The sequence below is a fragment of the Hyla sarda genome, chromosome 8, assembly GCF_029499605.1.
Source record: "Hyla sarda isolate aHylSar1 chromosome 8, aHylSar1.hap1, whole genome shotgun sequence".
NCBI lineage: Eukaryota > Metazoa > Chordata > Amphibia > Anura > Hylidae > Hyla > Hyla sarda.
This window is the reverse complement of record NC_079196.1, coordinates 52,232,944-52,257,741: the sequence shown is the minus strand read 5'-3', so window position 1 is coordinate 52,257,741 and position 24,798 is coordinate 52,232,944. Positions and strand designations below refer to the sequence as shown.

At 46.8% G+C, this 24,798-nt stretch overlaps 1 protein-coding gene across 8 annotated transcripts in view; it reads right to left on the bottom strand.

The window, feature by feature from the left end:
• Positions 1–24,798, bottom strand: part of MYO3B (myosin IIIB) — a 523,821-nt gene that overhangs the window by 3,216 nt on the left and 495,807 nt on the right. Inside the window, exon 37 of one of the 8 annotated variants that reach the window (XM_056536147.1) lies at positions 16,667–16,938. The exons of the other annotated variants lie outside the window; for them this stretch is intronic. The gene's annotated coding sequence lies outside the window, so the exon portion shown is untranslated. Of the gene's footprint in view, positions 1–16,666; positions 16,939–24,798 lie in introns of those variants that run through there. 8 annotated transcript variants of the gene reach the window in all.

Sequence of the window (24,798 nt, the reverse complement as noted above, 5' to 3'; positions counted from 1 at the left end):
TTATAACCCAACCTCATATCCCATCCCCATATCCCGTCCTCATATCCCATCCCCATATCCCGTCCTCATATCCCGACCTCATATCCCGTCCTCATATCCCGTCCTTATATCCCGACCTCATATCCCGTCCTTATAACCCGACCTCATATCCCATCCCCATATCCCGTCCTCATATCCCGACCTCATATCCCGTCCTCATATCCCGTCCTTATATCCCGACCTCATATCCCGTCCTTATAACCCGACCTCATATCCCATCCCCATATCCCGTTGTTACGCCTAGCGCTCCGGGTCCCCGCTCCTCCCCGGAGCGCTCACGGTGTCTCTCTCCCTGCAGCGCCCCAGTCGGTCCCGCTGACCGGGAGCGCTGCACTGACATGGCCGTCGGGGATGCGATTCGCACAGCGGGACGCGCCCGCTCGCGAATCGCATCCCAAGTCACTTACCCGTCCCGGGCCCCTCCTGTCATGTGCTGGCGCGCGCGGCTCCGCTCTCTAGGGCGCGCGCGCGCCAGCTCTCTGAGACTTAAAGGGCCAGTGCACCAATGATTGGTGCCTGGCCCAATTAGCTTAATTGGCTTCCACCTGCTCCCTGGCTATATCTGATCACTTCCCCTGCACTCCCTTGCCGGATCTTGTTGCCTTGTGCCAGTGAAAGCGTTTAGTGTTGTCCACAGCCTGTGTTACCTGAACTCCTGCTATCCATCTTGACTACGAACCTTGCCGCCTGCCCCGACCTTCTGCTACGTCTGACCTTGCCTCTGCCTAGTCCTTCTGTCCCACGCCTTCTCAGCAGTCAGCGAGGTTGAGCCGTTGCTAGTGGATACGACCTGGTTGCTACTGCCGCAGCAAGACCATCCCGCTTTGCGGCGGGCTCTGGTGAACACCAGTAGCCTCTTAGAACCGGTCCACCAGCACGGTCCACGCCAATCCCTCGCTGACACAGAGGATCCACTACCTGTAAGCCGAATCGTGACAGTAGATCCGGCCATGGATCCCGCTGAGGTGCCGCTGCCAAGTCTCGCTGACCTTCCCACGGTGGTCGCTCAGCAATCGCAGCAGATTGCCCAACAAGGACAGCAGCTGTCGCAGTTGACCACCATGTTACAGCAACTTCTGCCTCTGCTACAGCAGCAACCATCTCCTCCGCCAGCTCCTGCAACCCCTCCGCAGCGAGTGGCCGCTCCTAGCCTCCGCTTGTCCCTGCCGGACAAATTTGATGGGGACTCTAGACTCTGCCGTGGATTTTTGTCTCAATGTTCCCTGCATATGGAGATGTTGTCGGACTTGTTTCCTACAGAACGGTCTAAGGTGGCGTTCGTAGTGAGCCTTCTTTCAGGAAAGGCCTTGTCTTGGGCCACACCGCTCTGGGACCGCAATGATCCTGCCACAGCCACAGTCCAGTCCTTCTTCGCTGAAGTCCGGAGTGTCTTCGAGGAACCAGCCCGAGCTTCTTCTGCCGAGACTGCCCTGCTGAACCTGGTCCAGGGTAATTCTTCAGTGGGCGAGTACGCCATCCAATTTCGTACTCTTGCTTCCGAATTATCATGGAATAATGAGGCTCTCTGCGCGACCTTTAAAAAAGGCCTATCCAGTAGCATCAAGGATGTGCTGGCCGCACGAGAGATTCCTGCCAACCTGCAAGAACTTATCCATTTGGCCACCCGCATTGACATGCGTTTTTCTGAGAGACATCAGGAGCTCCGCCAGGAAAAAGACTTAGATCTCTGGGCACCTCTCCCACAGTATCCTTTGCAGTCTACGCCTGGGCCTCCCGCCGAGGAGGCCATGCAAGTGGATCGGTCTCGCCTGACCCAGGAAGAGAGGAATCGCCGTAGGGAAGAAAATCTTTGTCTGTACTGTGCCAGTACCGAGCATTTCTTGGTGGATTGCCCTATTCGTCCTCCACGTCTGGGAAACGCACGCACGCACCCAGCTCACGTGGGTGTGGCGTCTCTTGGTTCAAAGTCTGCTTCTCCACGTCTCACGGTGCCCGTGCGGATTTCTCCTTCAGCCAACTCCTCCCTCTCAGCCGTGGCCTGCTTGGACTCTGGTGCCTCTGGGAATTTTATTTTGGAGTCTTTGGTGAATAAATTCTGCATCCCGGTGACCCGTCTCGTCAAGCCGCTCTACATTTCCGCGGTCAACGGAGTCAGATTGGATTGCACCGTGCGTTACCGCACAAAACCCCTCTTAATGTGCATTGGACCCCACCACGAAAGGATTGAGTTCTTCGTCCTTCCCAACTGTACCTCTGAGGTCCTCCTCGGTCTGCCATGGCTCCGGCTTCATTCTCCCACCCTTGACTGGACCACCGGGGAGATCAAGAACTGGGACTCTGCTTGCCACAAGAGATGCCTCTCCCCCCCTCCCAGTCCCGTCAGACAAGCCTCAGTGCCTCCTCATGGCCCCCGTCCTTGTGTCACCCTGCCCCGTGCCAAGCTTCACCCTCTGCCCTCCCTCCCCATTCCCACTCCTGCTGTACTGCCTGCCTTTGAGGAAACCCTCCATTCTCTCCCGGTGTCCTCGTCCCAGGTAAAGCAGTTGTCGGACAAAAAAAGGGGGAGACCTAAGGGGGGGGGGGGTACTGTTACGCCTAGCGCTCCGGGTCCCCGCTCCTCCCCGGAGCGCTCACGGCGTCTCTCTCCCTGCAGCGCCCCGGTCAGTCCCGCTGACCGGGAGCGCTGCACTGACATGGCCGTCGGGGATGCGATTCGCACAGCGGGACGCGCCCGCTCGCGAATCGCATCCCAAGTCACTTACCCGTCCCGGGCCCCTCCTGTCATGTGCTGGCGCGCGCGGCTCCGCTCTCTAGGGCGCGCGCGCGCCAGCTCTCTGAGACTTAAAGGGCCAGTGCACCAATGATTGGTGCCTGGCCCAATTAGCTTAATTGGCTTCCACCTGCTCCCTGGCTATATCTGATCACTTCCCCTGCACTCCCTTGCCGGATCTTGTTGCCTTGTGCCAGTGAAAGCGTTTAGTGTTGTCCAAAGCCTGTGTTACCTGAACTCCTGCTATCCATCTTGACTACGAACCTTGCCGCCTGCCCCGACCTTCTGCTACGTCTGACCTTGCCTCTGCCTAGTCCTTCTGTCCCACGCCTTCTCAGCAGTCAGCGAGGTTGAGCCGTTGCTAGTGGATACGACCTGGTTGCTACTGCCGCAGCAAGACCATCCCGCTTTGCGGCGGGCTCTGGTGAACACCAGTAGCCTCTTAGAACCGGTCCACCAGCACGGTCCACGCCAATCCCTCGCTGACACAGAGGATCCACTACCTGTGAGCCGAATCGTGACACCCGTCCTCATATCCCGACCTCATATCCCGTCCTTATATCCCGACCTCATATCCCATCCCCATATCCCGTCCTCATATCCCGTCCTTATATCCCGACCTCATATCCTGTCCTCATTTCCTGTCCTCATATCTCATCATCATATCCCCTCTGCTTATCCGGACCTTATATCCTGTCCTCATATACTAACCTTATATCCTATCCTCATAACCCATCCACATATCCCATGCTTATATCCTAACCTCATAACCCATCCCTGTATCCCATCCTCATATCCGTCCTCATAACTCAACCTTATATCCTTCCTCATATCCTGTCCTCATATCCCGTCCTCATATGCCAACCTTATATCCCGTCCTCATATCTTGTCCTCATATCTTAACCTCATATCCTGTCCTCATATCCCCACACCCTGAGATGGGTGTGTTTTGGGGTGAAAATTGTGTTTTTGGCCTTGAGCCCAAACAAAAAAGGGGTGTGACTTTCAAATAGTGTAAGCCAGAGAATTCAAGTGAACAGTGTCAGCCAGAATGCCTAATGAATATTGCCATCCGGAGTGCCCCCATGAACAGTGCAGCCAGTGTTAATAGGTAAAAAAATCTTCTGCTAACCCGACTGTATCTGAGCAGCCAACAAGTAGGCGGCCAGGCTAGGATAAGTGAATGACAGTGTGACTGGTCAGACAAGATTTTATCATCATATTGCCTGAATAATCACGGCATTGATCTCACAATACACCTCTCACAGAATGATTGTGCCTTGTACTGCTTGTCCTAAAATATTCATTTCAATACCTGAAAGATTTACAAACATAATCAGGCATGACCGACAAAGAATACATCTACAGTATAATGTGGTGACCCAGTACAGAACAAGGTGTTCTTCTGTACTCTTGCCCGCCCTGTGTGTCAGATGCTGTTCCAATGTCCGTCTTGGGCCCACATTCCTTAAGACTCTATATGGTATACTGATGTGCAATGGTTAATGTCTTTTCTATGTACTTGTCACGTTAAACCTTAAACCTGTTGTTAAGGACCTTGTTGTTAGGGGAGTATGCAGAGGTGAACCATGTGACTTATCTGCCCATTGGGACTTCTCAAAACCTGCTCCATATATAGTGTAACCAGATTTCAGAGTTCAGTCTTATGCTGCACACATTCACTTATTTTTGTCTTACTGTGTCACTTTTTGCGTGTTGTGTGTCCACTGGATTTGTCAAGATGCGGCAGCCCTTCTGGGTGTCCCTCCTGGCGGTCAAGGGGGGTTATGTGTGGCCATCAGGTTCTGCAACTCCCTGCAAACACCCCGGGTACTTCTGCTTTGGCAGGGTACTAACCGTTATCGGCGAAATGGGACATCAAACCTGGAACCTCACAGGTACCTTTTGGTCCGGAGGCGAAGGGTAAGGTTTGTTGGGGGGCCTCTCTCCTATCTGAGAAGGGCTTGCGATAGACCGCATCCTCTGTGCACGTTTTTTTAGTGTAACACGTTTGCACTTTTTCTTGCACTTTGGGTAATTCGAGAGCACGTTCCTCGGCTCTTAAAAAAATAACTTCTGTCTACTGCCAATGACTGAAATATTTGGGCCTAAATATATTCCTAGACAGGATTAATGCTAGGTTCTCGTCCTAAAGCCTACTATACACATTACATTAGTGCTGGCAGAAGCCAATTTATGGGATTTGTTGCCTATCTAATATGGGACAGCCACCTCTGATATCTTCAGTTAAAAGGATAAGCCATGTTGGATTTCAGCATACTGAGATTTTTTTTCACCTGAGAGATAAGCATCCACAAGTGGTTCTGGCAATCAGCCAACCCTGTAACTGGTATATATAGTCAGCTTTACTTAATGACAAGTACTTCCAAAGTAAAACAACACAGCTACTGGAGCCAAAATCAGCTACCTTTTTAGGTCTTTACCAGCTAACTTTTTAGCTTTGCCATATGGACTGGGGAAGGTTCTTCAGAGGGGGCAGAGGACAGCTCAATTATTCAGTTGTGGAAAGCATTTCTAGATATTTTAGTCAGATGTTTCTATGGTATTCTGAAGTACAATCATAACAATTTCATAAGTTTTTTTTTTACTTAAAATGACAACTACATCAAGTTTATAAAAGACTAAGGGGGAGATTTATCAAAACCTGTCCAGAGGAAAAGTTGCTGAGTTGCCAAAAGCAATTACGCTAACCTGTTTATGGGGGTTTTGAAACTGAATTCATATTCAACTCCCCGTTCTTCATACCCCACAAGTACTATAGAAGGTACATTGATGACATATTCATCATCTGGAAGGGAGACCAGAACCTAGCACATCTCTTTGTCCACCATTTGAATGAAAATCAATGGGGATTGAAATTTTCACCTGCCATGGACCCCAAATCTCTGGTTTTCCTGGATCTCAATGTCAGGGAAAATCATAACCTCCACACACTTCAAGAAAGTTGATATGAATAGTTTTTTGGATTTCCAAAGTGCAAATCACAGAAAATGGTTAAAGAACATTCCCTTTAGTCAATACAGGAGGATTCGCAGGAATCTAGGATCTTACAAAAGAGATTCCTACAGAAAAACTATCTGTCAAGTATCCTAAAAAAAAAGCTTACACCTCCAACCTAGCAGTTGAACAAACAAGTCTATTACATACTAATCAGCCTATCGAAAGAACATCCAACCCAATGCATTCCTACAATTTCATTACGATTTACAACCAGGACCACTATCTCATTAGAAACATTTTGGAAAAACATTGGGGTCTACTTCTTCTAGATCCCATCCTGAAAAACCTTATCCCTAAGAGACCGGGACCAACCTTCATGTTACGCCTAGCGCTCCGGGTCCCCGCTCCTCCCCGGAGCGCTCACGGCGTCTCTCTCCCCGCAGCGCCCCGGTCGGTCCCGCTGACCGGGAGCGCTGCACTGTCATGGCCGTCGGGGATGCGATTCGCACAGCGGGACGCGCCCGCTCGCGAATCGCATCCCAGGTCACTTACCCGTCCCGGTCCCCTGCTGTCATGTGCTGGCGCGCGCGGCTCCGCTCTCTAGGGCGCGCGCGCCAGCTCTCTGAGACTTAAAGGGCCAGTGCACCAATGATTGGTGCCTGGCCCAATTAGCTTAATTGGCTCCCACCTGCTCCCAGACTATATCTGATCACTGCCCCTGCACTCCCCTGCTGGATCTTGTTGCCTTGTGCCAGTGAAAGCGTTTAGTGTGTCCAAAGCCTGTGTTACCTGAACTTCTGCTATCCATCCTGACTACGAACCTTGCCGCCTGCCCCCGACCTTCTGCTACGGCTGACCTTGCCTCTGCCTAGTCCTTCTGTCCCACGCCTTCTCAGCAGTCAGCGAGGTTGAGCCGTTGCTAGTGGATACGACCTGGTTGCTACTGCCGCAGCAAGACCATCCCGCTTTGCGGCGGGCTCTGGTGAAAACCAGTAGCCTCTTAGAACCGGTCCACTAGCACGGTCCACGCCAATCCCTCGCTGACACAGCGTATCCACAACCCGTAAGCCGAATCGTGACACTTCAGAAGAGCTCAAACCATTAAAAATGTTCTAGCGCCAAGTCGCCTGAGAAAAATCAGGACAACAAAAACCTCCACCCTCCCACCAGGAGCTTATAAATGTGGGAACAAAGACTGTTTATGCTGCAAGAGCATTGTACATGGCAGAAAAAACATTTACCTCGAAGAATATATCTGCAGTATTCAATATGAAAACAAACATGGACTGTGGATCCACTAATGTGGTGTATCTTATAGAATGCCGCTATGGCCTTCACTACATTGGCAGGACCGCCCAGATTAAATGGACACAGACACAACTGCAGTGTCGGCTATCTAAAGCACAGTGTCTCATGACATCTATTGAAGGAACACAATAAGGATTTTGTCAGCATTACCCCGATTGAACAAATCCAAGAAGACCAGGACAACAGACAAGTGGCCCTAAATAGGCATGAAGCTTTTGGATTTATAAACTAAAATGCCTGGTACCGGATGGACTTAATGAATGCATTGAACTATAACCCCCTCCTTTTTCCACGTACCACATACATAAACTACTTACAATTTATTTGCTCATACTCACCACATCCACCCCATTTCCCTACCTACTATTCTACCAATGGCTTCCCCCCTCCCCCTCCATTTCCCGGCCCTTAGGACCACCATCTCAATCCACCCTCCTGGCCCCATCTGTTCTATCCCCCTTCTTTCCCCTTCCTCCTCTCTTGTCCGGTCCAGATCACCCATTACCCCCATCCCCCCCCCCCCCCCCCGTTCTCCTTGCCTATATTCATTATCCTCTATTCCACACTAGTCCCCCCCCACCTCCTGCAACCGTTTTCCCCTCCATTCATAAATTCCCCATTCTATCTATTGATTTGTTCCAACACACATCGCGACATGCGCACCAAGGTTCACATACAATGCGCGACATCCGCAATGCATGTGCATGAAGTTTCCCCCGGCACACGCATGACCGGAAGCTCTTGATCTTTCGCACGTGTTCGGCTGCCACATATATAACGGCATGATGAACCCTGTGGTTGCTGCCAGCACACAGGAGACCCTGAACAGGACACTCTAAAAGTAAGTATACTCTCTCTCAAAACCATTCTCATGTCCGTCCACCCTTCATACAACCTGAACTCAGTAACCTGCTGAGTTACTGAATATTCGTCCTATATTCGCGAATTTCGCATATTCATTCACTTTTTTTTCCATGCGAAATTCGTAATGAAAATCGCAAAATGTGCATGCGCGATTATATCTTTCAACTAACTACTTTCCTATTGGTTGCTAGGGATGTTGCTAACCTCTGACAACTGTATTTGCATCCTTCTCATTGGCCCACAAGCTAAAAGAAGGGAGGGATCAGTGTCCTCTTGAAGTTCCGATATTCGCGAATTTTCACATATTTGCCTTCTTTGGACCACAAGCTGGAAGCAGGGAGGGATGATCACTTTTAATTTACACAGTACACATGATTGTGATGTGTACTGTGAAAAAAAAAAATTATATTCATCATAACAAATATATTTTGTTATATTCTAAATATTCGCAAAATCATGAAGTGCCGATATTCGCGATAAAAATTTGCTATTCGAATATTCACGCTCAACACTAGATGTAATGTCTCAAGCCGTGCTGCAACCTGGGAAAATCTGAAACAACACTCATTTTTGTATTCTGTTAAAAATAAACATCGGGGGGAAAGATCACAGAAGACTTGTGAGACCACAGTCACACACAGATACAAACTATAATATGAACTACAGCAACTTTACAGCCACTTTACAGCATAGTCATATAAAAAAGAAAAACCTGGAATACCCCTTTAATACCCAACATGTCAGGATGAATTGCAGAAGTCTTGAAAAAGAAGGATCAACCCTGCAAATATAAAGTCTTTGCATAAACGTGATGTATTTGTTAATATAATTTTGTTTTAGTAACCATAGGAACATCTGACTAAAAGATCTTAAAACACTGAAGTAGCAAACGTTGTGAAAACTAACATTTCTGTCAGAACTTTTGGCCATGACTGTAGAGACTGTTACAAGACTTGTTACATGAGAGCTCTAAAAAGCTGTACATCCGCATGTCCATCATATGATCAGCATTGATAGAAGTAAACAATGAATAAATGCCCACAGAGATCTGTATGACCATAATGTATTGAAGCAGAAAGTAAATAGGAAAGTTGTATAACATATCATTATATAAGAATTAATCTAAAAGCTTTAAAATGGACCTGTCAGCGGGTATAAAGTAGGGGCATGACTGTATAGGGATTTGGGGGATATTTACAAAACCTGTGTGGAGAAAGAGTGGCGCAGATGTCCATAGCAACCAATCAGATTGCTTCTTTCATTTTTAAAGAGTTCTTTAAAAAAAATGAGAGAAGGAATCTGATTGGTTAAAGGGGTACTCCGCTTGGTTAAATCAACTGGTGCCAGAAAGTTAAACAGATTTGTAAATCACTTCTATAAAAATAATCTTAATCCTTCCAGTACTTATTAGCTGCTGAATACTACAGAGGGAATTATTTTCTTTTTGGAACACAGAGCTCTCTGATGACATCACAAGCACAGTGCTCTCTGCTGACATTTTAAGAACTGTCCAGAGTAGGAGAAAATCCCCATAGCAAACATATGCTGCTCTGGACAGTTCCTAAAATGGACAGAGATGTCAGCAGAGAGCACTGTGCTTGTGATTCAGCAGAGAGCCCTGTGTTCCAAAAAGAAAAGAATTTCCTCTGTAGTATTCAGCAGCTAATAAGTACTGGAAGGATTAAGATTTTTTAATATAAGTAATTTACAAATCTGTTTAACTTTCTGGCACCAGTTGATTAAAAAGTTTTCCACCGGAGTACCCCTTTAATGGCACACTGTTTGGAAAACATTGCTATAATGCATTCTGTCTTTTTTGTAAGTAATAGGGGGAGAATGGCCTTGGTAAGAGAGTTTACCAAGAACCCAATGGTCACTCTGGCTGAGTAGCCAGCTCTAGGAAGATTCCGGGTTGTTCCTAACTTCTTCCTTTTAAGAATTATGGAGGCCACTCTACTCTTAGAAACTTTCGGTGCAGCAGAAATCTTTTTTGTACCCTTCTCCATATCTGTGTCTCCAAACAATCTTTTCTCTGAGCTCTACAAGCATATCTTTCCTTCTCCTGATTCAATTTTAACTCTGACATGCACTCAGCTGTGAGACCTTATGCCAGTGTTTCCCAACCAGCGTGCCTCCAGCTGTTGCAAAACTACAACTCCCAGCATGCCCAGTCAGCTGTCTGGGGATCCTGGGAGTTGTAGATTTGCAACAGCTGGAGGTCCACTTGTTGGGAAACACTGTCTAATACTGTCTTTCCAAAATGTCTCTATTAAACTGAATTTACCACAGGTGACTCCATTCAACATATAGAAACATCTCAACATGATCAAGAGAAATGTGAGACCCCCAGAGCTAAATTTCAAATGTCATAATAAAGGGTCCTGTGAAATTTTAGTTTTCCCTTTGAATAAATTTGTAAACATTTTAAAATTCTGGTTACACATTTTCATTACCGGGTATTGCGTGTAGATTGATAGGGAAATAAAAAAAAATGTTTTTATACTTTAGCCTACAGCCTTATACTCGAGTGAACTCTCCGCCTGTCAATCCCTTCTCAGTGGTCTTCAACCTGCGGACCTCCAGATGTTGCAAAACTACAACTCCCAGCATGCCCGGACAGCCATCGGCTGTCCGGGCATGCTGGGAGTTGTAGTTTTGAAACATCTGGAGGTCCGCAGGTTGAAGACCACTGCGGCCTTCATCATCATCCAGACCCCCCTTTAGTTTTCTACTCACCTCCCCTCAGTGGGAGTTGAGTAGAATACTAAAGGGGGGTCTGGATGATGACAAAGGCCCGCAGTGGTCTTCAGCCTGTGGACCTCCAGATGTTTCAAAACTACAACTCCCAGCATGCCCGGACAGCCATGCTGGGAGTTGTATTTTTGCAACATCTGGAGGTCCGCAGGTTGAAGACCACTGATTGACAGGCGGTGATGATGAAGGGGGGGGGGATGATGACAGGCGGTGATGATGACGGGGTGATGATGATGGGGGTGAAAATGACAGGGTGATGATGACGGGGGTGTTAATGAGGTCTGGATGATTACATGGGGGGACGATGTATTTTCCACCCTAGGCTTATAGTCGAGTCAATAACTTTTCCTGGGTTTTTGGGGTGAAATTAGGGGCCTCGGCTTATATTCGGGTCGGCTTATACTCGAGTATATACGTGATCCTCATTTTACTATGTACCTTTATTCATTATTGTCTGTACTATTATTATTATTCAGTTAATGGTCAACAACCATGAGAAAACCTGCAGCAATTCCTGCATAAAAGGCGCCTGTCAAAGATTTCTTCAGTAACAACAGTGCTCAGTGACACAGAATGGGAGTGACAAGCAAATGAGTCCCATTAAATCCCCATTCAGTTCTTGTAGTTATTATCTATTGTGTTTCCCCAGGCAATAAGTCCCTGTTCACCTTAACTGACTGTTTCCTTCCTGTAACCCCAACAACCCCACCTCTAGCCCCTGGGCTTCTCTATGCAGCTTTCATCTTCCTTCATTTGACTAACTGTGATTGACAGGCTTCCTAAAGACCCATGTTTGTGCCTCCCAGTTGTCCCAATCTTTACAATAAAAAAGGAACCCGAATGAATGGGTTAAAATTGTTCTCTCTTATCTAAAACCAAGTGCTGTCACTAAGTCGTGAATAGAGGCATAGAAACACAGAGGATTGTCACCAAGAAAAGACCACCTGGTCCATCCAGTTTTTTATCCCCGGCATGCTTACCTTTACTTGCTTTAGATGAATCAACCACATCTGAAAGTTAGTGCAATAGGTGCAATAGGCTTAGGTGCAATAGGCTTGTTCTGCAGAAGGTGAGTATCACTCAGGGTCTTTGGTCAGGGAAAGGTCTAAGCTGAACTCCAACAGTAAAGATGTCATCTTCTTAATATTCATACAAAACTACTGTGAAACCCCATCAATAGACCACCTCCTTGAGAAGACCATCCCCTTATCTAGACCCAATTTCGTGTGACAGGTTTTCAATCCACCACACAGTTTGCATATAGGCCATTTTCTTTGACAAGGACCACCTCCCTAAAAGACCCCATTTGGGTACGTTCACACAGCGTATTTTACGCAGCAGATCCCCCATTGAAGGACCCTCCTATATGGTGCCCTTAACTGTGCCTGCCCGGAGTGGCAATACGCCGCGGCGACTCGCACTTCGCAGTGTGTCTGCTCGTAGCGGCATATTACCGCTCCGAGCAGGCACATATAAAGGCAGCATGTAGGGGGGCCTTCAGCGGCGGGGCCTTCAGCGGCGGATCCGCAGCGAAATCCGCACATGTGAACCTACCCTTTCATTGCACTTTTCAGTGGTCTTCTCAAAGTTTTATTGTATATATCAAGATTTATTATAATTTGTTAGGAGAAAAACAACCTAAACTCATATTAGACCCCAGATCAGACCCTTCACTTCAGACACCAAACAAAATTAATACCATTAATTCTGACTAAAGACCAGTCGTCTTTAATTAATTCTGATACCATACTAGACTCCTTTCAATGAAGACTATTATTTGGAAAAACTTTTGACATGTCCTAGCGACATGTCAAAAATTTGGATCGATGGGGATCTGAGTGTTCAGACCTCCACCAATTAGGAGAACTAGCCGGGAGACATTTGCACACAGCACGTTCTCTCCCGGCTTAGTGTTACGTGATTGAGACAAACTTGCAAAATTAATCTATGGAACGTGTCTCAACCTCGTGATACAGAGCAGGAAGAGAAACATGAGGCAGGGTGGACTTCTCCCGGCTCATTCTCCTGATTTAAACTTTTGGCTTGTCGCTAGGACATGTGAAAAGTTTTTTGAGTTACCGGTACACTAGGGCTGGGCGGTATACCGGTTCATACTGAATACCGAAATTTTTGTGCTGCACAATATGAATTTTAACCCATACTGCAATACCGGTTTGGCCCCTCCCCCTCGGGAATGAATGAATCAGCCCAGTGCTGCGCTGTCCCCATTTCGGGGAACTACTCACATGTCACCCGCGAGCGCTGCCCCCCAATTAATTATCAGCTCAGCACTGTCCCCATCGGGGTAAATACTCACATGTCCCCCACAAGCGCTGCCCTCCTCTTCCTCCTGTCTGTTGCGGCCGCCGGCGCTGACACTCTATACCAGTGGTCTACAACCTGCCGACCTCCAGATGTTGCAAAACTATCAGCATGCCCGGACAGCCAACGACTGCTCTATACTGTGTGGTATCCCTATGCCCGGGCTGCAAAAAAAAAAAAAAAAAAAAACTTTAACTCACCTCCCGTTGGTCCGGTACCGGCCTCATCTGCTTCTTGGGACAGGAACGTCGGACAGCCGTCAGCCTATCACCGGCCGCAGCGATGTTCCGCCTCGGCCGGTGATAGGCTGAGCCCACTGTCATGTAAGAAGCCGGCCAGAGCTCCTTACATGACAGTGGGTTCAGCCTATCACTGCCCGGGGTGGGACATCGCTGCGGCCGGTGATAGGCTGACAGCTCTCTGACGTTCCCGTCCCCAGCGTAAGGCCGACGTCGGAACATGCGTGAGTTTATTTCGTTTACCTTTTGCAGCCCGGGCATAGGGATACCGCACAGTATAGAGTGTCAGCGCCAGCGGACGCAACAAACAGGATGAGGAGGGCAGCGCTTGCGGGTGACGTATTTACCCCGATGGGGGCAGCGCTGGGCTGATAATTAATTTGGGGGGGGGGGGAGGTGGAGGAAATACCGTTATATACCGTGGAACCGCCAAAAGTTACAAAAATACCGCGATACACACATGCCGCCCAGCCCTAAGGTACACTTTACAGTTATTCAAACAGCAGACCAGGCAAAACAAAAATAGAAAAATATATAGTTACAATGTCACAGTAACTTTAAAAAAAAACTTTTGCCATTGCAAAGAGACATATCAAAAGTTGTGATTGGTCAAGGTCTATAGAATCCATCTTGTGCAGAAAGCAGTGAGACGGGGAGAGAAGCACTAAGCCGAGCGCTTTTTATGCCTTATTCTAGTGATTAGTGTTGATGTGGACGCCTAGACCCCAACCAATCAAAAGTGGCAGAGACACTTTGACCCTCCAAAGTTCTTTTTTTACATCTAGGTGCCAATGACATAAAGTATATGACTTCATACTATAGCAGCTCCCCCAAAGCTCCCCCCTCACAGCTCAGTTCACAAGGGGGAGTCCTTTCCAGTGAGGTCTGAGCCACTCAAGATAATCAGTTCTCTTTTCTTTTACATACATGCAGGAAAATACATCCATCTCTAGGTGACAGCCAATATGGCCACCAGATCTTACCAGTTTAGTGACACTAATTTCCCAAGCTCTTGGGGGTCACGTCACAGGTGGTCTTGACTAGGCACCATGGTCAAATGACATCATTGCATAATGCCAGACAAGAGTATGGAGGCTTAGAATCAGGATATTTTAAATTTACATTTCTTTTTTGTAGATTTTATGCAACACAATGTAGAAGAAGAGTTAAAAGAGACAGGCACACTTAACCTTTACTGAGGAGATCTTATCACTGTATTGATTTGTACTTTCCTTTTTGGCTCACAAAATCAGCAGGAGACAATGCAGAGATGATGACCTGTGCAAATCATTCCTATCAGGTCTGGCACACAAGGTCTTGGCACTGCCTTATAGCGGTTGATATTACTGCTAGCTATTACTGGGCATGTCAATGGGGAAATTATTTTAACAGTAGTTTTCCAGTATCATTTGCCCAATACAGAAAAACATTCACACTTTGGATGTATACATGTGGTAAGTATTTAACCTTTGATCACCCATACACATCAAATTCACATGCCTGCCTTAATATTTGGGTTGTTAAAGCATACCTGTCATATCACAGGAATAAATAATGATTCCATATGATTCACACAAGGTCATTGGGATTATTTACATTTATTTATGTGTCTAGCTTCTGTATATGAAAAACAAACAAGAAAATGTCCCTGAGGGTCTCAGGGTAATTGTGTATTGATCAACCTTTAAGGGGTAACCCCCTCTCGGGGATAGACCCTTACTAGATACCCTCCCCTAAGAAATAACTTTTATTCAATTCATATAAAATATAGTAAACCCTACACACGTTTTAAAATTGTCAGCAATGCAGTGTTGTGCTTCAGAGGGGGTATTATTATGACCCCCTGCTGTATCCGGTATCACTGAAGCTATGGTACTAAATTATTGTATATAATTGGTGTGCTTAGTATCTGCAACACCTAACCATGAGCTATCAGTCCTCTTATAATTCAACCTGCCGCTGGTTAAAACTCATTCAGAACCTCCCCGACGTTTCGCGGAGAAATCCGCTTTGTCAAGGGTTGCGAGGCTACTGAGGTAACGTCGGGGAGGTTCTAAATGAGTTTTAACCAACGGCAGGTTGAATTATAAGAGGACTGATAGCTCATGGTTAGGTGTTGCAGATACTAAGCACACCAATTATATACAATAATTTAGTACCATAGCTTCAGTGATACCGGATACAGCAGGGGGTCATAATAATACCCCCTCTGAAGCACAACACTGCATTGCTGACAATTTTAAAACGTGTGTAGGGTTTACTATATTTTATATGAATTGAATAAAAGTTATTTCTTAGGGGAGGGTATCTAGTAAGGGTCTATCCCCGAGAGGGGGTTACCCCTTAAAGGTTGATCAATATATAGCTTCTGTATATGGCTCACATATCCCCCTGTTCTGCTGCTCACTCATTCTGACACCCACTGCTCAGAAAGGGTGTCCAATCAAGCACTGAGCCCACCCTGAGTCCACTCATCATGCATTCAGTTCCTCCCTGAATCTGCTGTGCAGCACTGGGTCTCTTCATCCAATGATTGCAGGCTGCTCCATAACCCCCAGCCCTCTGTTTTCAGACAGGACAGGAGTGAGCACAGAGGAGTGCTAGTACCGGCCTAACTTCCTGGACTTTGTCCAGTCTGTGCTTTAGCTAATGCTGCAGCCGAACAGGATTATGTTCTGGATGTTATGGGGACCAACAGTGGTCTTTTTTTATGAGCCTTGATTTCTATAAAAAAGGACATTCAATTTGTTATGAAGTATATTAGAAAGGTTAAGGTTTTGCTAAGGTGTACAACATATAAAATGTTTTTGTATGCTGACAGTGCCCATTTGAAACATATAATACACTGCTAATAGCACTGATGTGAAAACCTAAATAATAACTGAACCAATATCTAGTGGTCAGGACTGATTAGTTTCATTATTATAACTCATAAATATTTGACCTTATAAGGCCCTATCAGGGTGCTATAAATATTAAAAATAAAATCATACTCGCCTGCCCGATTTCCTACCGCTGCCATTCTGATGGCCCCTGGTCCTGACGCTCATCACTGGTTCCTGTTATGTGTCATCTTTACTGGAACTACCTGCTCAGTCAGTGACTGGATTAAGAGGCAATTCCTGAAGGGACAGCCAAGGAAACAGTGGTGGCCGACCGAGGCCACGTGCTGTCGGAATGACAGCAGTGAGGGATGTGGAAGGTGAGTATGGTCCCTTTTTGCTTTTTAAAGCACCCTGATTTACTTTTACTTATTTTTTTTTTCTGAGGCTGGTAAACCCCTTTTAACCACTTGACCAAACATTAACAGAAGACAGCACTATTTATCCCTTTGGCTTCATATCTAAACTCCTATTACTTTTCACACTGCTACAACCCAAGATTTTATTAAAAGGATGAAAAAAGGCAGCTGGTCCCTCCATCTGTTTTACAATATTTCAAGGCCCAAATGATGTAGGTTATACCTTTCGGCCATGCCAAGTCTTTAACTACCCCCTTCCTATCAGAGCCCGCGGAAGACTAATCTGAATTTCACGCTCTGATTTCGCCAGGCGTTTTTCGTACTCCTGCCAGAGCCTGAGCTTCTTATGCGAGTCTTTCATAGTTGCTGATTACCTTCTTTTTCTCCAGTAACAAAAGATATCCATTCCTTTCAAGCCCAGCTCATTTGCAATCAACAGAATTCAGAGTAGGATCTGCTGCCGACTGTATAGTGTATACCTTTAGGGAGCGACAGTGCAGAGTCAATATCTTATTTTTAGACAAAAATAGAGCTGAAAAGGTATATTTCACATTTTTCTCAGCCATCATTTGCTGTTGATGTTAACAGAAAAGATTCAAATTTGTGAACAAAGCCCTGTAACACTTTGCAGGTGCGGGGGGGGGGGGGGGGGGGGGGGTTAAAACAAAAAAACAAAAGGCTTGAAAAGCCTAATGGTATTTCTCGTCATTAACAACTCTTTGATGTCCATACTCTGGGCTGTCTTTTATCTTTTCTTACAGCTATTTTTCTTTTTTTTACATTAAAGATCCACTCAGCCTGGGTATTTCTACTTGTCTTTTAAAGGTGCAGGGTTTGTTCTCAGGTACAACTTTCTGAACTCTCAGGATTCTAATGATTCTCAACAGGTCAAGGAATTTGGATAATTATATCATCAGATGCACAAAGGCTCAATGACTTCTAATTACTTAAAGTGTTAATATGTGACTCTTACTTTTTATTGTGCTATTATATCATCTCATTGATCTTATCATAGCCATACTTTTTAACTTGCCCATTGACAAATAAAAGTCTGTAATTTGTTTGGTTGATACTGTGGACCTGATGCATTGTCTGTTCTTTAGCTTTCAATAAAATCTTTATTATTTTATATCTTGTCTGTATCTTCAGTCCTCAATATAATTTCTTGCCTGGAGCGCCAATCTCTGACATCCATTATTTCCTGAGGATTTCTGTAGAATGCAGCAGTCTTTCAGGTATGAGTCCCCTGTGTTCATTAAAGGGGTACTCTGCCCCGGCATCTTATCCCCTATCCAAAGGATAGGGGATAAGATGTTAGATCGCCACGGCCCCGCTGCTGGGGACCCCGAGGATCGCCGCTGTGGCACCCCGCCATCATTACAGCACAGAGCGAGTTCGCTCTGTGCGTAATGACGGCCAATACAGGGGCCGGAGCAGCGTGACGTCATGGCTCCGCCCCTCATGACATCATGGCCCGTCCCCTTAATGCAAGTCTATGGCAGGGGGCGTGGCGACCGCCACGCCCCCTCCCATAGACTTGTATTGACAGGGGTGGGCCGTGACGTCACGAGGGGCAGAGCCGTGACATAACGATGCTCCGGCCCCTGTATTGCCCGTCATTACGTGCAGAGCGAACTCGCTCTGTGCTGTAATGATGGCGGGGTGCTGCAGCAGCAATCCCCGGGGTCCCCAACAGCGGGACCCCGGCGATCTGACATCTTATCCCCTATACTTTGAATAGGGGATAAGATGTCTAGGGGCGGAGTACCCCTTTAAGGGAGCACTCCCCCTGCCTTTCAATGGCTATATTTTTTCAGTGCTTCCAAGTGTATTTATTTATTTTATTTATATAGCGCCTACAGATTCGGCAGCCAAGTAGCACAAAATGCTTTTCTTTCTTTTTTGGCTACTAGGAGTACAGACCTTTAATTGTTATATGCTGCCCTTATCTATATGGCAGCATATTCAGCTGGTAGATGCATTTTATAAGTTGGTATAAAGGTGGCAAAATAAAGCTTGTATTATTCTGTGGGGGGGGGGGAGAGATATCTGACCCATTTTTGTAACTGTAAGGCTGGGTTCACGTTAGGAAGATGTGTGAAATGTCTGCACAGAAAAAACATTTGCCCGATCTGGTGGGCGCTAGGACCACTTGGAAATGTGTCATCACAGAGACAGCAATACATTTACTTGTGGACTCTGCAGAAAGAATAGTCTTGTCTACTATTTTCTGTGGATGGCGGAATCAGAATTTCCACTGCAGAAACATCTGGTGTGGAAATTGTGCCGTGTGAACAGTGCATCAGAATCCCATTGAAATCAATGGGACATTGCTGCAGAGGATTGTCCATGCAGAATATTGTGGACAGACATTCCGTAAGAAATCCGCTGTGTGAACATACCCTTAGGCAGTGTTTCCAAATTAATTAGAATCAAACCAATTTGATTCAGTCAGAATAGTACATCAGTTGCCCTGAAGAGTCATATAAGATCTTTACCTAGGTTTTCAGGTTTTTATATTTATACTGTACAGGTTAGGGTTGTAAGCAGCAGCACTACAGTATGAAACCTGATGGACCAGGCAGGAGGAGATGTGCGGTGTAGGGCTTGTAGTAGAAGTAAAGCAGTACAGTATGGAACATAATAGACAAGGCAGGAGATGTGCAGTGTAGGGCTTGTAGTAGAAGTAATAGCAGTACAGTATGGAACATAATAGACAAGGCAGGAGATGTGCAGCTGTGTATGGGTAGCAGGATTAGCGATAGCAGTAGAAGTAGTAGTACAGTATGGAACCTGATAGACCGGGCAGGAGATGTACGCTGCACAGGCCTAGTAGTGGTAGAAGTAGTAGTAGTAGTAGTAGTAGTAGGAACAGCAGCAGCACAGTGTGGAACCAGATAGATCAGACAGGAGATGTGCAGCTGTATAGGGCTAGTAGTAGTAGTAGTAGTTGCAGAAGTACAGTATGGAACCTGATAGACAAGACTGGAGATGTGCCTCTTCAATCTATCACTAAATACCAGTACATTTCTTTCACCATTCAATCAAGCAACCATCCAACACTCATCCTCAAAAAAACATCTCTTGACCAATCCTCTTTGTCCATCTTCTGCACCATCGCACTTCTCCCCTTCGCGTCAAACCTCCTTGAACAACATGTCTACCTTGAACTGTCCTCCCTCTTCTCATATGACTTACTCTGTTTTTTGTCCCCACTACTCTACAGTAATTTCTCTAAAACCGTGGACGCCAATGCTCTGTTAAGCACCAAAGTCTCGCGTTAATATTCTGTGCACCTTCTCCTTGACTTTCCCTCTGCCTTTGACACAGTCAAGCACTCCCTCCTGTTACAAACTCTCTCTTCCCATGGCGTCACTAATTTAGCCCTTTCCTGGATCTTCTCATACAACACTAACTGCACATTGACTGTTGGAGTCCCCTAAGGCTCTATCCTGGGGCCTTAACTCTTCTCTATCTATACTTTTGTCCTCGGACAGATAATAGAATCCCATGGCTTCAAATGCTACACAGATGACACTTATTTCTACCTCTCTGATCCAGACATCACCTCCATTCTTACCAAAATCCGATATTGTCTATTAGCTATAAATTCCTTCTTCTCCTCTCTCTTTTTCAAACTCAATATAGAGAAAACAGAATTAATTTCATTTCCCCCATCTCTCTCCACTCCACTAGCCTATCCATCAATCACAATCAATTGCTCCTCTCTTCCCAGTCCGTCAAGTCCGCTGCATTGGGTTCACCTTTGACTTTGTGCTGTGCTCCAAACCGCACATCCAGACCCTTACCACCTGCAGCCTTCATCTAAAAAAAAATTATTCTTGAAACCTCTCATTCCTAAACTACTTAACTGACTCAACTTAACTAAACTATTGGTACATGTCCTCATGACCTCCCACTTGCACTACTGCAACATCCTTGTCTGTGGTCATTAAACACTCTTGCTCCCTCCAATCTATCCTCAATACTGCCGCGCAACTCATCCACCTCTCACCTTACCTTAATCCACTTCTACCTATTGCCCAGCTAATTATATTTAAACTGTTCACTTTGACATGCAAGGCCATCCACAATAATCTCTGATCATCTCACTTCTTCCTAGCTTCTCCCATACATTGGAACTTGCTACGCCAACACCTCAAGACCTTTAAAAGCAACTTGAAGACAAACCTCCAAGCAAGTCTATGACCTATAACCCTGCTGCCACTGTGCTGGGAATGGCTAATTTCTTAACTTTTCATAGACGACCAGCTGTCCCCCTCACCTACTGTTCCCCTTTTCCTTGTAGATTGTAAGTCCACAGGGACAGGGCCCTCTTTCCTTCTATATGAGTCTGCCATTTACTATGTGTCAAGGTCACTGTACCTGTATTTGTGTATTCAAAAGTGAAGTGTCCTGAAACTAAGGGCACTATAGAAATACATAATAATAATAATAATACTTTAAGGCTCACACTTCAAGGAACAGATCCTAAGCCATATCCATTATTCAGGAACTGTCCAGAGTAGGAGCAAATCCCCATAACAAACCTCTTTTGCTCTGGACAGTTCCTGACATGGACAGAGGTGTCAGCAGAGAGCACTTGTGTTCAGGGAGAAAGGAAATTAAAAAAGAAAATAACTTCTTGTGTATTATACAGCAACTGATAAGTACTGGAAGGACTGGGATTTTTTAATAGAAGTAATTTGCAAATCTGTTTAACTTTCTGGCACCAGTTGATTTAAAAGAAAATGTTTTCCAGTGGAGTACCCCTTTAAGGATGATCCAACTGAGTTTAAATGCGATTGACCAGTTATTTTTGTTGTAGATAGCTTGGCCATTCTATAATATAAATGTTTTTGGAAATTTCCAATATAGTTTCTTGTTTTGCTTCCTCATATTTTCAAGACCTCTGTTTGTTATCATTGTATACCAGTTCAAGATGCTGGGAAAGTCTAATTGTTCCTAGGAACTGATATACACATCTTTGTCCCTGTTTTGCACACATGTGAGTGTATTGTGAATACCATTCGCGTAAATGGGATTGCAAAGTGTTTTTTAATATAAGCATACATTTATCCACACACGTATGTTACGCCGAGCGCTCCGGGTCCCCGCTCCTCCCCGGAGCGCTCGCAACATCCTCGCTACTGCAGCGCCCCGGTCAGATCTACTGACCGGGTGCGCTGCGATACCGCCCCCAGCCGGGATGCGATTCGCGATGCGGGTGGCGCCCGCTCGCGATGTGCACCCCGGCTCCCGTACCTGACTCGCTCTCCGTCGGTCCTGTCCCGGCGCGCGCGGCCCCGCTCCCTAGGGCGCGCGCGCGCCGGGTCTCTGCGATTTAAAGGGCCACTGCGCCACTGATTGGCGCAGTTGGTCTAATTAGTGTGTTCACCTGTGCACTCCCTATGTATACCTCACTTCCCCTGCACTCCCTCGCCGGATCTTGTTGCCATTGTGCCAGTGAAAGCGTTTCCTTGTGTGTTCCTAGCCTGTGTTCCAGACCTCCTGCCGTTGCCCCTGACTACGATCCTTGCTGCCTGCCCCGACCTTCTGCTACGTCCGACCTTGCTCTTGTCTACTCCCTTGTACCGCGCCTATCTTCAGCAGTCAGAGAGGTTGAGCCGTTGCTAGTGGATACGACCTGGTTACTACCGCCGCTGCAAGACCATCCCGCTTTGCGGCGGGCTCTGGTGAATACCAGTAGTAACTTAGAACCGGTCCACTAGCACGGTCCACGCCAATCCCTCTCTGGCACAGAGGATCCACCTCCTGCCAGCCGAATCGTGACAGTAGATCCGGCCATGGATCCCGCTGAAGTTCCACTGCCAGTTGTCGCCGACCTCACCACGGTGGTCGCCCAGCAGTCGCAACAAGGCCACCAGCTGTCTCAACTGACCGTGATGCTACAGCAGCTACTACCACAGCTTCAGCAATCATCTCCTCCGCCAGCTCCTGCACCTCCTCCGCAGCGAGTGGCCGCTTCCGGCCTACGACTATCCTTGCCGGATAAATTTGATGGGGACTCTAAGTTTTGCCGTGGCTTTCTTTCGCAATGTTCCCTGCACTTGGAGATGATGTCGGACCAGTTTCCCACTGAAAGGTCTAAGGTGGCTTTCGTAGTCAGCCTTCTGTCTGGGAAAGCTCTGTCATGGGCCACACCGCTCTGGGACCGCAATGACCCCGTCACTGCCTCAGTGCACTCCTTCTTCTCGGAAATTCAAAGTGTCTTTGAGGAACCTGCCCGAGCCTCTTCTGCTGAGACTGCCCTGCTGAACCTGGTCCAGGGTAATTCTTCCGTTGGCGAGTACGCCATCCAATTCCGTACTCTTGCTTCCGAATTATCCTGGAATAATGAGGCCCTCTGTGCGACCTTTAAAAAAGGCCTATCCAGCAACATTAAAGATGTTCTGGCCGCACGAGAAATTCCTGCTAACCTGCATGAACTCATTCATCTAGCCACTCGCATTGACATGCGTTTTTCCGAAAGGCGTCAGGAGCTCCGCCAGGATATGGACTTTGTTCGCACGAGGCGTTTTTTCTCCCCGGCTCCTCTCTCCTCTGGTCCTCTGCAATCCGTTCCTGTGCCTCCCGCCGTGGAGGCTAGGCAAGTTGACCGGTCTCGCTTGACACCTCAAGAGAGGACACGACGCCGCATGGAGAATCTTTGCCTGTACTGTGCCGGTACCGAACACTTCCTGAAGGATTGTCCTATCCGTCCTCCCCGCCTGGAAAGACGTACGCTGACTCCGCACAAAGGTGAGACAGTTCTTGATGTCAACTCTGCTTCTCCACGCCTTACTGTGCCTGTGCGGATATCTGCCTCTACCTTCTCCTTCTCTACTATGGCCTTCTTGGATTCCGGATCTGCAGGAAATTTTATTTTGGCCTCTCTCATCAACAGGTTCAACATCCCGGTGACCAGTCTCGCCAGACCCCTCTACATCAATTGTGTTAACAATGAAAGATTGGACTCTACCGTGCGTTACCGCATGGAGCCCCTCCTAATGTGCATCGGACCTCATCACAAAAAAATTGAGTTTTTGGTCCTCTCCAATTGCACTTCCGAAATTCTCCTTGGACTACCGTGGCTTCAACGCCATTCCCCAACCCTTGATTGGTCCACAGGAGAGATCAAGAGCTGGGGTACTTCTTGTTTCAAGGACTGTCTTAAACCGGCTCCCAGTACTCCCTGCCGTGACCCTGTGGGTCCCCCTGTAACCGGTCTCCCTAAGGCTTATATGGACTATGCTGACGTATTTTGCAAAAAACAAGCTGAGACTTTACCTCCTCACAGGCCTTATGACTGTCCTATTGACCTCCTCCCGGGCACTACTCCACCCCGGGGCAGAATTTATCCTCTGTCCGCCCCAGAGACTCTTGCTATGTCTGAATACATCCAGGAAAATTTAAAAAAGGGGTTTATCCGCAAATCCTCCTCTCCTGCCGGAGCTGGATTTTTCTTTGTGTCCAAAAAAGATGGCTCCCTACGTCCTTGCATTGATTACCGCGGACTTAATAAAATCACGGTAAAGAACCGCTACCCCCTACCTCTTATCTCAGAACTCTTTGATCGCCTTCAAGGTGCCCACATCTTTACCAAACTGGACTTAAGAGGTGCTTATAATCTCATCCGCATCAGGGAGGGGGACGAATGGAAAACTGCATTTAACACCAGAGATGGACACTTTGAGTATCTAGTCATGCCCTTTGGCCTGTGCAACGCCCCTGCCGTCTTCCAAGACTTTGTTAATGAAATTTTTCGTGATCTCTTATATTCCTGTGTTGTTGTGTATCTGGACGATATTCTGATTTTTTCTGCCAACTTAGAAGAACATCGCCAGCTTGTCCGCATGGTTCTTCAGAGACTTCGAGACAATCAACTTTATGCCAAAATGGAGAAATGTCTGTTTGAATGTCAATCTCTTCCTTTCCTAGGATACTTGGTCTCTGGCCAGGGACTACAAATGGACCCAGATAAACTCTCTGCCGTCTTAGATTGGCCACGCCCCTCCGGACTCCGTGCTATCCAACGTTTTTTGGGGTTCGCCAATTATTACAGACAATTTATTCCACATTTTTCCACTATTGTGGCTCCTATCGTGGCTTTAACCAAGAAGAATGCCAATCCTAAGTCCTGGTCTCCCCAAGCGGAAGACGCATTTAAACGGCTCAAGCCTGCCTTTTCTTCTGCTCCCGTGCTCTCCAGACCTGACCCATCTAAACCCTTCCTATTGGAGGTTGATGCCTCCTCAGTGGGAGCTGGAGCGGTCCTTCTACAAAAAAATTCTTCCGGGCATGCTGTTACTTGTGGTTTTTTTTCTAGGACCTTCTCT